At 45.0% G+C, this 13,612-nt stretch overlaps 1 protein-coding gene across 12 annotated transcripts in view; it reads right to left on the reverse strand.

The window, feature by feature from the left end:
• The window catches only part of FBXO34 (F-box protein 34), a 71,426-nt gene extending 59,362 nt beyond the window's left edge, over positions 1-12,064 (reverse strand). For 5 of the 12 annotated variants that reach the window (XM_065595743.1, XM_005295496.4, XM_065595734.1 and 2 more), the window contains exon 1: positions 10,985-11,173. The gene's annotated coding sequence lies outside the window, so the exon portion shown is untranslated. Of the gene's footprint in view, positions 1-4,126; positions 4,325-10,902; positions 11,174-12,021 lie in introns of those variants that run through there. The other 7 variants (XM_024107593.3, XM_065595738.1, XM_065595735.1 and 4 more) reach the window with 5 other exon arrangements.
• Positions 12,065-13,612: the final 1,548 nt, after the last annotated feature.

The raw sequence follows: 13,612 nt of genomic DNA on the forward strand, positions 1-13,612 counted from the left end.
TGTTGGCCTTAGTCGTCGTTGCTATGTCTACAGAAGACACTAAGGGCTGGTATACACTATAAAGTTAGGTTAAGCTAGCTAAGTTGCTCAGTGTGTGAAAAATTCACTACTCCAACAGATTTAGTTAAGCCAACCTAAGCCTCGGTGTAGACACCACTAGGTCCAATGGAATAATTCTTCCATCAACCTAGCTATCATCTCTTAGGGCAGGTCTACACTACGGAGTTAATTAGACCTAAGTTACGCAACTCCAGCTATGTGAACAACATAGCTGGAGTCGACATACTTTAGGTCGACTTATCGCTGTGTCCACACCGCACTGGGTCGAGGGAAGAGTTTCTACTGTCGACTTACCTTATGCTTCTCGTTCCGGTGTCGTACCGGAGTCAACGGGAGAGCGATCGGCAGTCGATTTAGTGGGTCTTCACTAGACCCACTAAATCGACCCCCGGTGTATCGATCGCCGCAGCATCAATCCACGATAAGCGGAAACAAGCCCTCAGAGAGGAGGATTTACTACCGCAGGAAGAACCTCTTTCATCACAGTAATAAGCATTTACACCACAGCACTGCAGCTGTAGTGTTTCTAGTGTAGACATATCTTCGGGAAAGTTAAGGCTAAAAGTGTGAAGTCAATGTGCATAATTTAAAAGTTAATTCACCTTAACTTTCCTGAGTGTCTCTGTGTAGACAAGCCCTAATTGAATGTTTTGGAGAAAGGATATCTTTAATAGGGATCCAATACACCAAACCCTTTATACTGCAAAAGCTCACAATACACATGATCAGAGATGCCCTAGAACAGGGGTTCTCAAACTGGGGGTTGGGACCCCTCAGGGGGTCACGAGGTTATTACATGGGGGGGAGTCATGAGCTGTCAGTCTCCACCCCGAACCCCGCTTTGCCTACAGCATTTATAATGGTGTTAAATATATTAAAAAGTGTTTTTAATGTATAAGGGGGGGGGGTCACACTCAGAGATTTGCTATGTACAGTACAAAAGTCTAAGAACCCCTGCCCTAGAAAGTCCTCCAGCAAAACCAAGGAAGACCAGACTTGACACACTCCATATTCCCAAGGTTAAAGAGATGAGCAGAAAATCAAAACTGCTTTTTATAAAAATATTTCAGGCCTTCTTCATACTGTACTTCAAAGACAAAAAAAGCACAATTCTGGTTTTTTAAAACATTTTGCAGTTCACCTTTAAAAAGACCTAACTTTACACCACACACTTTAAATTGTATATTATGTTTGGATTTATCCATTTTTGTATTTTAGCTATTGGACACTTTTTTCTAGAGAGAGTCTTTGTATTTATATTGGTCTTCACTATACAGTAATAGCTGCTGAGAGAAAAAAAGACATCTTAGCGCACTTCCTTAATTAAAAACTAGTAAAATTCTAAGCACAAATCACAAGCCAAGCCAAAAATAGTTCAGAGCTGCTAGGAATGTCTGAAGGTAACAAAATCCTCAATTACATGCCTGTTGCTTAGGCTTGCCAAAAAAATGCAAAATTTGTTAATTTCATACACTGTAATCAGATCCCAACAAAGTGATGAAGTTAGTTTGTCCCTCATACTTCCTGCAGACGGAGTCAGCTGTATGTGAAATTATTTTGCAGTATTAAACATATTACCCTGAATGTCAGTTTTGCTGAGTATGGTATACAATATCTTGAACATGCCAAACCTAATCTGTACGAGATGTTTAGAAAGGTGGAAAAGGAAGATTTTCAGGTGTACCCGAGATATCCACTTACAAATATTTATCTATGGACAGGTTAACTGGAACAAGCACTGTCAGCAATGAGTATTAAATACGTTAACTTTGTCCAATCAGGCTTCTTCAAAGAAAGATGGTTGCCCTGATTAGAAACTCATCCTCTCACACTGCTGATTAGGACGGGAGTAGGGTGACCAGACAGCAAATGTGAAAAATCAAGACGGGGGGTGGGGAGTAACAGGAGCCTATATAAGAAAAAGACCCAAAAATCGGGATATCTGGTCACCCTAGATGGGAGTATATAAACAATACATCTGAAGAGAAATCCAGATAGCTAAAACCCTGAAGCTGAAAGTCACCATTACTCTTCCAAAACTGGTTTACAGAGAGGTCTCTGTTGTGTATTCTAGATTCAGCGCACAACTTCAAAGAATCTTCAAAGTCTAAGAACATAAGAACAGCTATACCGGGTCAGACCAATGGTCAATCTAACCCAGTATCCTGTCTTCCGACAGTGACCAATGCCAGATGCTTCAGAGGGAATGAATAAGACAGGCAATCATTCAGTGATCCATCCATCGTCCACTCCCCGTTTCTGGCAAACAGAGGCTAGGGACATCCTGGCTAATAGCCATTGATGGACCTATCCTCCACTAACTTTCCTTTTTTTTTAACCCTGTTACAGCTTTGGCCTTCACATCATCCCCAGCAAGGAGTTCCACAGGTTGACTGTGCATTGTGTGAAGTAGTATTTCCTTTTGTTTGTTTTAAACATGCTGCCTATTAGTTTCATTGGGTGACCCCTAATTCTTGGGTTATTTACTCCTTCACATAACATTTCTTTATTCACTCTCTCCACACCAGTCAAGATTTTATAGACTGGTATCATCTCCACCTTTAGCTGACTCTTTTCCAAGATAAAAGTCCCAGCCTTTTTAATCCCTCCTCATACAGAAGCTGTTCCATACCCATGATCATTCTTGTTGCCCTTCTCCGTACCTTTTCCAATTCAAATACACGTCTACCCTGATATAACGCTGTCCTCGGGAACCAAAAAAATCTCACTGCGTTATAGGTGAATCCGCGTTATATCAAACTTGCTTTGATCGGCCGGAGTGCACAGCCCCTCTCCCCCCACCCCCTGAGCGCTGCTTTACTGTGTTATATCCGAATTCGTGTTATATCGGGTCGCGTTATATCGGGGTAGAGGTGTATATCTTTTTTTAGATGCGGCAATCAGATCTGCATGCAGTATTCAAGATGTGGGCATGCCGTGGATTTATAAAGGCATGATGATATTTTCTGTCTTATTATCTATCCCTTTCCTAATGGTTCCTAACATTGTTAGCTTGACTGCTGTTGTGCATTGAGCTGATGTTTTCAGAGAACTATTCACGACTCCAAGAGCTCTTTCATGAGTGGTAACAGCTAATTTAGATCCCATCATTTTGTATATATAGTTGGGATTATGTTTGCCAACGTGCATTACTTTGCATTTATCAGCATTGAATTTCATCTGCCATTGTGTTGCCCAGTCACTCAGTTTTGTGAGATCCCTCTGTAACTCTTTGCAGTCTGTTTGGGACTTAACTATCTTAACTAGTTTTGTATCATCTGCAAATTTTGCCACCTGTTTACCCCTTTTTACAGATAATTTATGAATATGTTGAACAGCACTTAACATAAGAACAAGAATGTACTTGTTCCAGTACAGACTCCAGGAGGAACTATTTACCTCTCTGCATTCTGAAAACTGACCCTTTATTCCTACTTTTTGTTTCTTATCTTTTAACAGTTACTGATCCATGAGAGGACCTTCCCATGACTGTTTACTTAGATGGAGGGACCTTGTCAAAGGCTTTTTGAAAGTCTAAGTACACTATATCCACTGGATCCCCCTTGTCCACATGCTTGTTGATCCCCCTCAAAGAATTTTAATAGATTGATGAGGCATGATTTCCCTTTACAAAAGCCATGTTGACTCTTCACCAACAAATAGCATTCATCTATGTGTCTGATAATTCTGTTCTTTACAGGAGTTTCAACCAATTTGTCTGGTACTGAAGTTAGGCTTACCGGCCTGTAATTACCAGGATCGCCTCTGGAGGTTTTTTTTTAAATTGGTGTCACATTAGCTATCATCCAGTCATGTGGTACAGAAGCCGATTTAAATGATAGGTTACACACCACAGTTAGTAGTTCTGCAATTTCACATTTGAGTTCTTTCAGAACTCTTGGGTGAATACCATCTGGTCCTGGTGACTTATTACTGTTTAATTCAACAATTTGTTCCCAAACCTCCCCCAACACCACCTCAATCTGGAACAGTGCCTCAGATTCATCACAAGTACTCCTGTTCTTCTTTTTGCGGATACAGACTAACACGGCTGTTACTCTGACACCTAAAAAGGATGGCTCAGGTGTGGGAATCTCCCTCACATCCTCTGCAGTGAAGATGGATGCAAAGAATTCATTTAGTTTCTCCGCAATGGCCTTATCCTTGAGTGCTCCTTTAGCACCGCGATCATCCAATGGCCCCATTGATTGTTTAGCAGGCTTCCTCCTTCTCATGTACGTAAATTATATATATATATATATATGCATGCTGGGGGGGGGTTGTTTGTTTTTTGAGTCTTTAGCTAGTTGTTCTTCAAATTCTTTTTTGGCTTGCTAAATTATACTTTTGCACTTGACTTGCCAGAGTTCATGCTCCTTTCTATTTTCCTCAATAGGATTTAACTTCCAGTTTTTAAAGGATGCCTTTTTGCCTCTAGCTACGTCTTTTACTTTGTTGTTTTGCCATGGTGGCACTTTTTTGGTCCTGTATGTTTTTTAACTTGGGGTCTTCAGTCTCACTACTGATCCATCACTGTTGCCTCACCACCTTACATTATACAGCCTTCTTTTAAGCCAAAAGCCCCTCAACAGCCCTTCTGTGGCACTGCTTTGGATGATGACTGCCACTTTCTTCATAACCTTGATCAAGATACTTGCTCTACATTCTACATCCTGAATTCTATTTCTCCGAGACAAGCTTTCAAGTTCACACAGAGCTGAAGGTCACCTGAAGAAGAGTACTCTGTAAGCTCAAAAGCTTGTCTCTCTTACCAACAGAAGTTGGCTCAATAAAAGACATTCTCTCATCCATCTTTTAAAAGAGGATAGTTAGGTGAAACAATCCACATCGACTCAAAGAACAAACTCTGCATCTGTAATCTATATATAACAAGCAGTAATCCTTATCAACATTATATATGAAATAAGAGATTGTGAAATGTTATGTTAATTGGTAAAAATGCATATTTCATGCAGTAAGGGATATGAATATATTATGTCACCTGGATGCACTTTTGTACTCCACCCATCTTGCATATAACCCAGTTAGTCACTCTCTTGTATTGCTATTGCTAACAATTCTAGAACATCTTGAGTATTACTTATGTAATGAAGGCAGACCCTCCTTAACGGACAGCCTAGCTTAAGGCAGACTTATTTTGATTTGGTTTTATTTTTTTCCAGTTAGAAGAATAGCGACAGATGCAGCAAAAGAAGTTGGTAAGCTACAGTTTCAGAATCCAACCCCCCCTGAAAGAAGATGACGTATCTACTACAAAACATGTTTTTTCACCTTTTACCAATACTCATGAAACAAGAAATAGAAGGGGAGGTGTTAAAGGAAGTGGAAACAAACTGCAACACAGTCTACACATTTCAAGATGGGTTAAGTGACTTCATGTAATCCAGAAGAGGATTCCATATTTAAATAAAGTCTTCTAGTAAAAAGACCCCAAGACAGAAGTCATAAATTAAAAAACATACTGAGCAAAAACGAGAATCATGAATATTAACAGACCAGGTAAACTGCATACTGGATAAAATAATACTGACAGAATTTTTCTGAGCGGCTTTATCTTCAGACTTAAAAATCCTGCCTGAAACAATAAGAGCATTTGCATATAAAAATGCTGCTTCAGACAATGAATTCAAGTGAGGATCCTTGAGACTATGTATGTCTCATACTTAATTGCTGGACAGTGGGGCGCACTTATCTCAATTCAACCAACAGAAAGCACTGGATTTCCAAAGTCAGAGAAGCGACAGGAATGAGGATCTGCCTACGCCCGGGGGAGGGGGGGGGGGGTAGAGAGAAAGGGAACAGTAGCTGAGAAATAAAAAGGAGATTCCCAAAGCTTAAGGGAAGCTTGAGAATAATACTGAATAACTCACTCTGCATAAAGCAGTTCTTAACAAATCGGTTATATCAACACTATGATAGTTTGCACCAAAGAATTTGACTTTTAAGAATGAAAAAACTACTTACCACACACAAGAGTCTATGACCTAAATGATGAAAGAACAAGTAGTTAAGTGAACCACAACACCTGTTGAATTTTTAATCACTAATGTTCTCCTGGCTCCCAGCAAAGCAAGCATTCATTAGCTTCCAAGCCCTACAAACAGGAGTATAGAGTAATAAATTAGAACAGCAAGATTTTCCCTGGCAGAAATTCAATTTCAAGATCACCTGAATCCATTACTTTACAACTAACTGAAGACACTGCATTTGTTGATTTTTTTTTTTTTTAATTCTCCTGCATTACATTCAATATTGTAGTTTTCCCCAAGTTATCTGGTTCCAATCAGCTCAAACATTTCTGTGTAAGATAATGTCACTCAGGTCTGGTCTATACTACCCGCCTGAATCGGCAGGTAGAAATCGACCTCTCGGGGATCGATTTATCGCGTCCCGTCGGGACGCGACAATCGATCCCCGAATCGGCGCTCTAACTCCACCAGCGGAGGTGGTAGTAAGCGCCGCCAACAAAAAGCGGCAGAAGTCGATTTTGCCGCCGTCCTCACAACGGGGTAAGTCGGCTGCAATACGTCGAATTCAGCTACGCTATTCACGTAGCTGAATTTGCGTATCTTAAATCGACTCCCCGCTGTAGTGTAGATGTACCCTTAGTGTTACTCCTGAAGAGCATCTAAGGCTAGTATGTTTTCACTCTTCAAGCAGTATTTAGTAGTCACTAGAATGCCCACTGAAAGAGATGGTTGAACTTCAGAGAAAAGTGAGTGTGTGTGAGGATTAATTTTGTAATCACATGGACAGTAGGAATAGCAAATGGTACAGCAGATTTTTCCCCTACCACAAAAGAAAGAGGTAAGATTCTTTGGGGGAAATGACAGAGGGAGGAAGAAAAGAAACATATGCTAATTCCACAACTACAGCCAGATTCTGCTAAGTGTGGCAACTCTCCTAATCTCATTAATCATGTTTTAACAAGAGCAATATTCACAAAAATGAGTACGTCTCAGCTGCACTAATCTTTGAACATTAACGCTGAGCAAAAAGGCTCAAAATGGTGTTTTTAAACAAGTTTCAATTTCACTACTGTATACAGCAAAAATAAATCCGCAGTTTTCTGTACAGCACATAATGTTAGTGGAAGCTACCTTGAAGGTTACAGACAAATTTCCTCGTTTTGCAAGCCAAAATCCATTTCTAAAGACTTGAATATTAAATGAAGTGACCAGAAACGCCATAAATTGTCTTAGACATGAACAAAACTGTTTTGTGTATTTGTATAGAAGATGTTTTGGGAAAATATATACAATTATTAACTGGAGATATGCGAGTTTTCGACGCTGCTCTATCCTTGAATCATGGGCGTTGGTAACAGACTCAGTTATAAATGTGTCTTATTGATGGTTGCTTTTTAATAGCAATCTTTGCAAGACTCCTTACCAAAAAAAAAACCACAACAATGATATTTTGGTTGGATCCAGCTACCTAATCTGCAGTTTGAATATATTTACATCCACACAACAACAATATTTTTTGGGGGGTAGGGGGGAAAACGGGGACCAGTAGAACACTGAATCCTGTGCTACTTGTCCACTATTACAATAATTGTGCTACTTTGAGAATTATGCTAAAATGTCAGCCACAAAGGAATGCAAAACTAAGAAACTAAGGCCAGTACTTTGTAACAAATCTGTTGCCACCCAGAACTTCATGGCTGTTTCTACAGTACACAGCCACTCAGAACTCACAGCAACTGCAAAGACAGAACTCTATTCTTCCTGCTCCAGATGCACAAAACCTCCTAGCACTTGAACTAGAGGCAAATATCATAACATAAGCTTTTATCACTAACAGTTAATTAAGCCGTTCTCATTCTATCCAGTGGAACACTATGGTACACATTAGCAGGTCATTGCAATATGCTCCCTAAATCATAAAATATGCAAAAATAATTTTATACCCTTGAGAAAATAAAACATACTATTGCATCTCAATGCTCGACAAGTTGTCTCCATATGTTCACAATCCCTTTCATAGCTGAACTGATGCAAAAATAGATCTTAATGTTTCACCTACCTTTAACAATACACAGTCTGTGCATTTTAAGTATTTTTAATAATTCTCTAGTCACATATGAAAGAACCAACTCAGTCACAGAGCATGGAAAAATATCTGAAGACTAGTCCCTGGTATTAAATTGAGAGCTTCTGATTTGATTTATCAGCCATATTAAAATGCAACTTCTAGTTATTAAGTGCATGTCATTAAAAAGGGCAATTTCAAAAGTGTTACTCAATTAACAGACATTGTCTTTGTTATCCACCTGCTTTTGATAAGGCATCAATCACCTTCTGGACAGTCCTCCTCTTTCCCTCAAAAGGCCCTGGTTTCTGACAAATTTACCTTTCAAGCAGAGAGCGGGACACATTACCTCCCAAAACCAGTCAATGAGGCTCTTTCATTAAGCCATAGAGAAGGCATGTAGCAGTTGGAAAGCAACACAAGGCACTCCCTTCCCCCTCCCATCAGGGCTGAACACACTGCATTCAAAACACTCCCAGTCCCTGAAGCAAAGGATTAGCCATTTATTGAGGAGGAAGCAAAACACTGAAAGATTCCAAGGGCCAAATATATCCCTACTCCAACTTCAATGAAGTTAACAGTTACACCCTGGATTAATTTGGTCACAAATGACCACATAACTCAAATTTAACCAATATCATTTCATTCATCCAGACACACTGCCTAGACTCCGAGTACACACTTAGCAAAGAAAGAGTACAGCAGTATTTCTGCCATGGTGTTAAGCAGTAACATTAGCACACCCACAGACGTTTATGAAGTTTAGACTTTGGACTCCCAAAGCAACTGTGGCCACCACAGTGTTTAGTGTTTTCCTATAAGGATATCAGAAGGGAACCCAAATATAACAATAAGGGTTTATATAGAACCTTTCATCCAAGGACCAAAAAGAGCTCCACAAATATTCATTAAACCTTGCCACACTCTGAGAGAGAGTTATTACTCCCATTATAGAGACTAATATATGCATGTTTCACCTATATTTAACCATACAATTAGGGTATGTCTACACTACAAAATTATGTTGACCTAAGTTACATCAACATCAACTGCCACCGCAGTAATTAAATCGTTTTACACGTCCACACTACGCTCCTTGTGTTGACAGTGCACATCCTCACCGGGAGCATTTGCACCAATTTAACTGTCAGTGTGGGGCATTATGGGACGGCTTCTGAAAGCTAGCAACAGTCAATGTAAGCAACGCAGCGTCTACACTGACACTGCATCAACCTAAGCACTTCGCCTCTCATGGAGGATGAGTTATTAAGTCGATGTAGTGTGTAAGTTACATCAGCAGGAGCAACATTTTAGTGTAGAAATGTACAGAGTTAGGTCATAGAATGTCAGGGTTGGAAGGGACCTCAGGAGGTCATCTAGTCCAACCCCCTGCTCAAAGCAGGGCTCTGTAAGCTGCCTTGCATCGACCTAACTCTGTAATGTAGACCAGGGCTTAGTGTAAAGAAGAAACTAGGTTTTATTTTGTTAAACAAAAAGCTACAACTCATTTCAGGTGCAGCCTTGAAGGGACAATATCATCTGGATAAAAATATCACATCCACTAGAACCGTATTTTTAACCTTTTATTTGAGTTATTATACAATTCCCATCTGAGCACATATTGGTACAAGTAACAACTAGACTATTTTTAATAGTGAATAGAGTTCCATTGTTTGGCTTGCAGTTTGGATTCAGCTTCACAACAACTTCTTTGGGAGTTTCACAAGGCAACAGGAGGGAGAGAGAAAAAACACTTAGAAAAATGGGATGGTAAAACCACAGAAACTGGCCAGGAAACTCTGGACAGGTATAAAACTTTAACTCTCTTTTAGAAGTTGATTCGATTTCCAGTTGGCAGTGTTCCTTTAAAAGACTCAATCCTTTTATGTTGCACATAGGTATGTTAAAGATTTACCAGTTTTATAGGACATGGCACACAGACCCATCTTATTCTACTGCAGAGAGTAATGAAGTCACAGGCACAGCCTGATGGCATTACCCACTACATTATAACTTCACTACAGCTGAAGCCAAAGCATCATATACCTGTCCTCCCAGCCCCACTATAACTGCAGCAGGAAGAGGATAGAGCAGGAAGCCCTACAGAGGGGGCATCCCAGCAACAGAGAGGGGAAGCGAGCCCCTATAAGGGCTGCGGGTGTCCTAGCCACATCAAACCTTCTGCAGGGGGGTGGCTCCTCTATGAAGGGACAAAGAGTGTGTTGTAGACCGATAACGTGAAGCATCCTTTAAATGCAAAGAAGGGTACGCGAGCCCCACCAGCGCTGAGGGACAGGGAGCCCGATAAAGGGGTGCCCCATCCATATCCCCGCAGCAGGGGGGCAATGGCACACCCTGCAAGAGCGCCCGGTACCCATGGCTGCAGCAGGGAAGGGGGGAAAGGGAGCCTGATGGGGGGGCTACCCCAGCCCCACGGCCGCAGAGGGAGAGAGCCCGATGGGGGGCTGTTGTGGGGAGAGGACCCCCCTGGTCTCGAGCTGCATAGAGGGGAGTCAGCCATGGGGGACCGCACCCTAAGGGGCCCGCGCCCCTGCCACTCCTGCTCGCGGCGGGCAAACCAGGCCCGGTTGCCGCTGCCTGGCGTTTGGCTCCGGCCCGACCGCCCTCGCAGACGCAGCCCCCTCCCGGCCCCAGCGCCGCCGCGGCCGGGCAGGAAAGACCGCGGCTCCGTCCAGGGCCTGCTCGCGGCCCCCTCTCCAGCGCCCGCCCGGCCGGGTGGGCCCCACGCCGGGATCCCCCCCCTTTAGCCTCCCGAGCGGGACCCACCTGCCCGGCCGCCCCGGCGCTCCGAGCCCCCGCTCCCGGGGCGGCGCAGGACCCGGGCCCCTCCCCCGAGCCGCGGCCCTACCGGGTACAGAGCGCGGGCCCGCCTGGGTCCCAGAGCAGCGGGGGTCCCGGAGCCGGTGGCGAGCGGGAGGCTCAGGAGACCCCGGTCGCTCGGCGCAGCCGGATCCCCCACAGCGGAGCCAACTTGTTCGGGGTGGAGCCGCCGCGGCCTCGCCAATCCGGGCCCGGGGCGGAGCCGGCGCTGCAGAGCTGGGCCCAGGCAGCTCCCCCACCCGCCCCCCAGCGCCAGGCACCGGGAACTGCCGGCCCCCAGCGCCAGGCACCGACCGGGAGCCTCGGGGGGACGCCGGCCACCCAGCGCCAGGCACCGACCGGGAGCCTGGGGGGGACGCCGGCCCCCTCCCGCCCCCCAGCGCCAGGCAGCGGGAACTGCCGGCCCCCCAGCGCCAGGCACCGACCGGGAGCCTCGGGGGGACGCCGGCCCCCTCCGGCCCCCCAGCGCCAGGCACCGACCGGGAGCCTCGGGGAGACGCCGGCCCCCTCCGGCCCCCCAGCGCCAGGCACCGACCGGGAGCCTCGGGGAGACGCCGGCCCCCTCCGGCCCCCCAGCGCCAGGCACCGACCGGGAGCCTCGGGGGCACGCCGGCCCCCTCCCGCGCCCCAGCGCCAGGCACCGACCGGGAGCCTCGGGGGGACGCCGGCCCCCTCCGGCCCCCCAGCGCCAGGCACCGACCGGGAGCCTGGGGGGGACGCCGGCCCCCTCCCGCGCCCCAGCGCCAGGCACCGACCGGGAGCCTCGGGGGGACGCCGGCCCCCTCCGGCCCCCCAGTGTCAGGCACAGGGAGAAATCTCACACACACCCGTGCTAGGCACCGGGAACTATTAGTCCCAGCCACCCACCCAGTGCCAGGCACCGAGAGCCTCAGTGGACACACACACAAACACATAGTCATGCACTGGCAGCCATAGGGGTACCAGCCCACTACACACACTGAGAAACACCTGCTTGCCGCCCCAGGCCAAGCAAGACACGGGGCACTCACTACCATCTTAGTGTTAGGCATTGAGAGACCCAGGGATTTTACTCTCCCCCCCTACCTGGCACTTTGTATAAATAATTAAATATTCATTGGGCTAGAGAGAGCAAGCCAGAGGTTAGCTCTATAGCTTGGTGGTTAAGTAGAAGGAGAGTCTGCTTCAGCGTCTTACTCCCATACATACTGAATGATTCATACAAAGTGGGACAGCTTCAGCAGGAAAGACTGAGAGCAAATCCTCCCCCTCCCCAGCTGGTTAGGGTACTAACCTAGAACATGTGAGTTCAAGTCTCTGCCCCACAGACCCAGTTATCTCCTCATAGAAGGCAATTAGGTTAGTCAGGCATGACTTGCCCTTGGTGAATCCATGCTGATTGTTCCTGATCACTTTCCTCTCCTCTAAGTGCTTCAGAATTGATTCCTTGAGGACCTGCTCCATGATTTTTCCAGGGACTGAGGTGAGGCTGACTGCCCTGTAGTTCTCCAGATCCTCCTTCTTCCCTTTTTTAAAGATGAGCACTGCATTAGCCTTTTTCCACTCATCCAGGACCTCCCCCGATCACCATGAGTTTTCAAAGATAATGGCTCTGCAATCACATCCGCCAACTCCTTTAGCACCGTTGGATGCAGCGCATCTGGCCCCATGGACTTGTGCTCGTCCAGTTTTTCTAAATAGTCCCGAACCACTTCTTTCTCCACAGAGGGCTGGTCACTTCCGCCCCGTACTGTGCTGCCCAGTGCAGCAGTCTGTGAGCTGACCTTGTTTGTGAAGACAGAGGCAAAAAAAGCATTGAGTACATTAGCTTTTTCCACATCCTCTGTCACTAAGTTGCCTCCCTCATTCAGTAAGGGGTCCACACTTTCCTTGACTTTCTTCTTGTTGCTAACATACCTGAAGAAACCCTTCTTGTTACTCTTAACATCTCTTGCTAGCTGCAACTCCAAGTGTGATTTGGCCTTCCTGATTTCACTCCTGCATGCCTGAGCAATATTTTTATACTCCTCCCTGGTCATTTGTCCAATCTTCCACCTCTTGAAAGCTTCTTTTTTGCATTTAAGATCAGCAAGGATTTCACTGTTAAGCCAAGCTGGTCGCCTGCCATATTTACTATTCTTTCTACACATCGGGATGTTTTTTTCCTACAACCTCAATAAGGATTCTTTAAAATAGATTAATAGATTCTAGGACTGGAAGGGACCTCGAGAGGTCATCGAGTCCAGTCCCCTGCCCACATGGCAGGACCAAATACTGTCTAGATCATCCCTGATAGACATTTATCTAACCTACTCTTAAATATCTCCAGAGATGGAGATTCCACAACCTCCCTAGGCAATTTATTCCAGTGTTTAACCACCCTGACAGTTAGGAACTTTTTCCTAATGTCCAATCTAGACCTCCCTTGCTGCAGTTTAAGCCCATTGCTTCTTGTTCTATCCTTAGAGGCTAAGGTGAACAAGTTTTCTCCCTCCTCCTTATGACACCCTTTTAGATCCCTGAAAACTGCTATCATGTCCCCTCTCAGTCTTCTCTTTTCCAAACTAAACAAACCCAATTCTTTCAGCCTTCCTTCATAGGTCATGTTCTCAAGACCTTTAATCATTCTTGTTGCTCTTCTCTGGACCCTTTCTAATTTCTCCACATCTTTCTTGAA

The sequence above is a fragment of the Chrysemys picta genome, chromosome 4 (genome assembly GCF_011386835.1).
Source record: "Chrysemys picta bellii isolate R12L10 chromosome 4, ASM1138683v2, whole genome shotgun sequence".
In the NCBI taxonomy this organism is placed as follows: domain Eukaryota; kingdom Metazoa; phylum Chordata; order Testudines; family Emydidae; genus Chrysemys; species Chrysemys picta.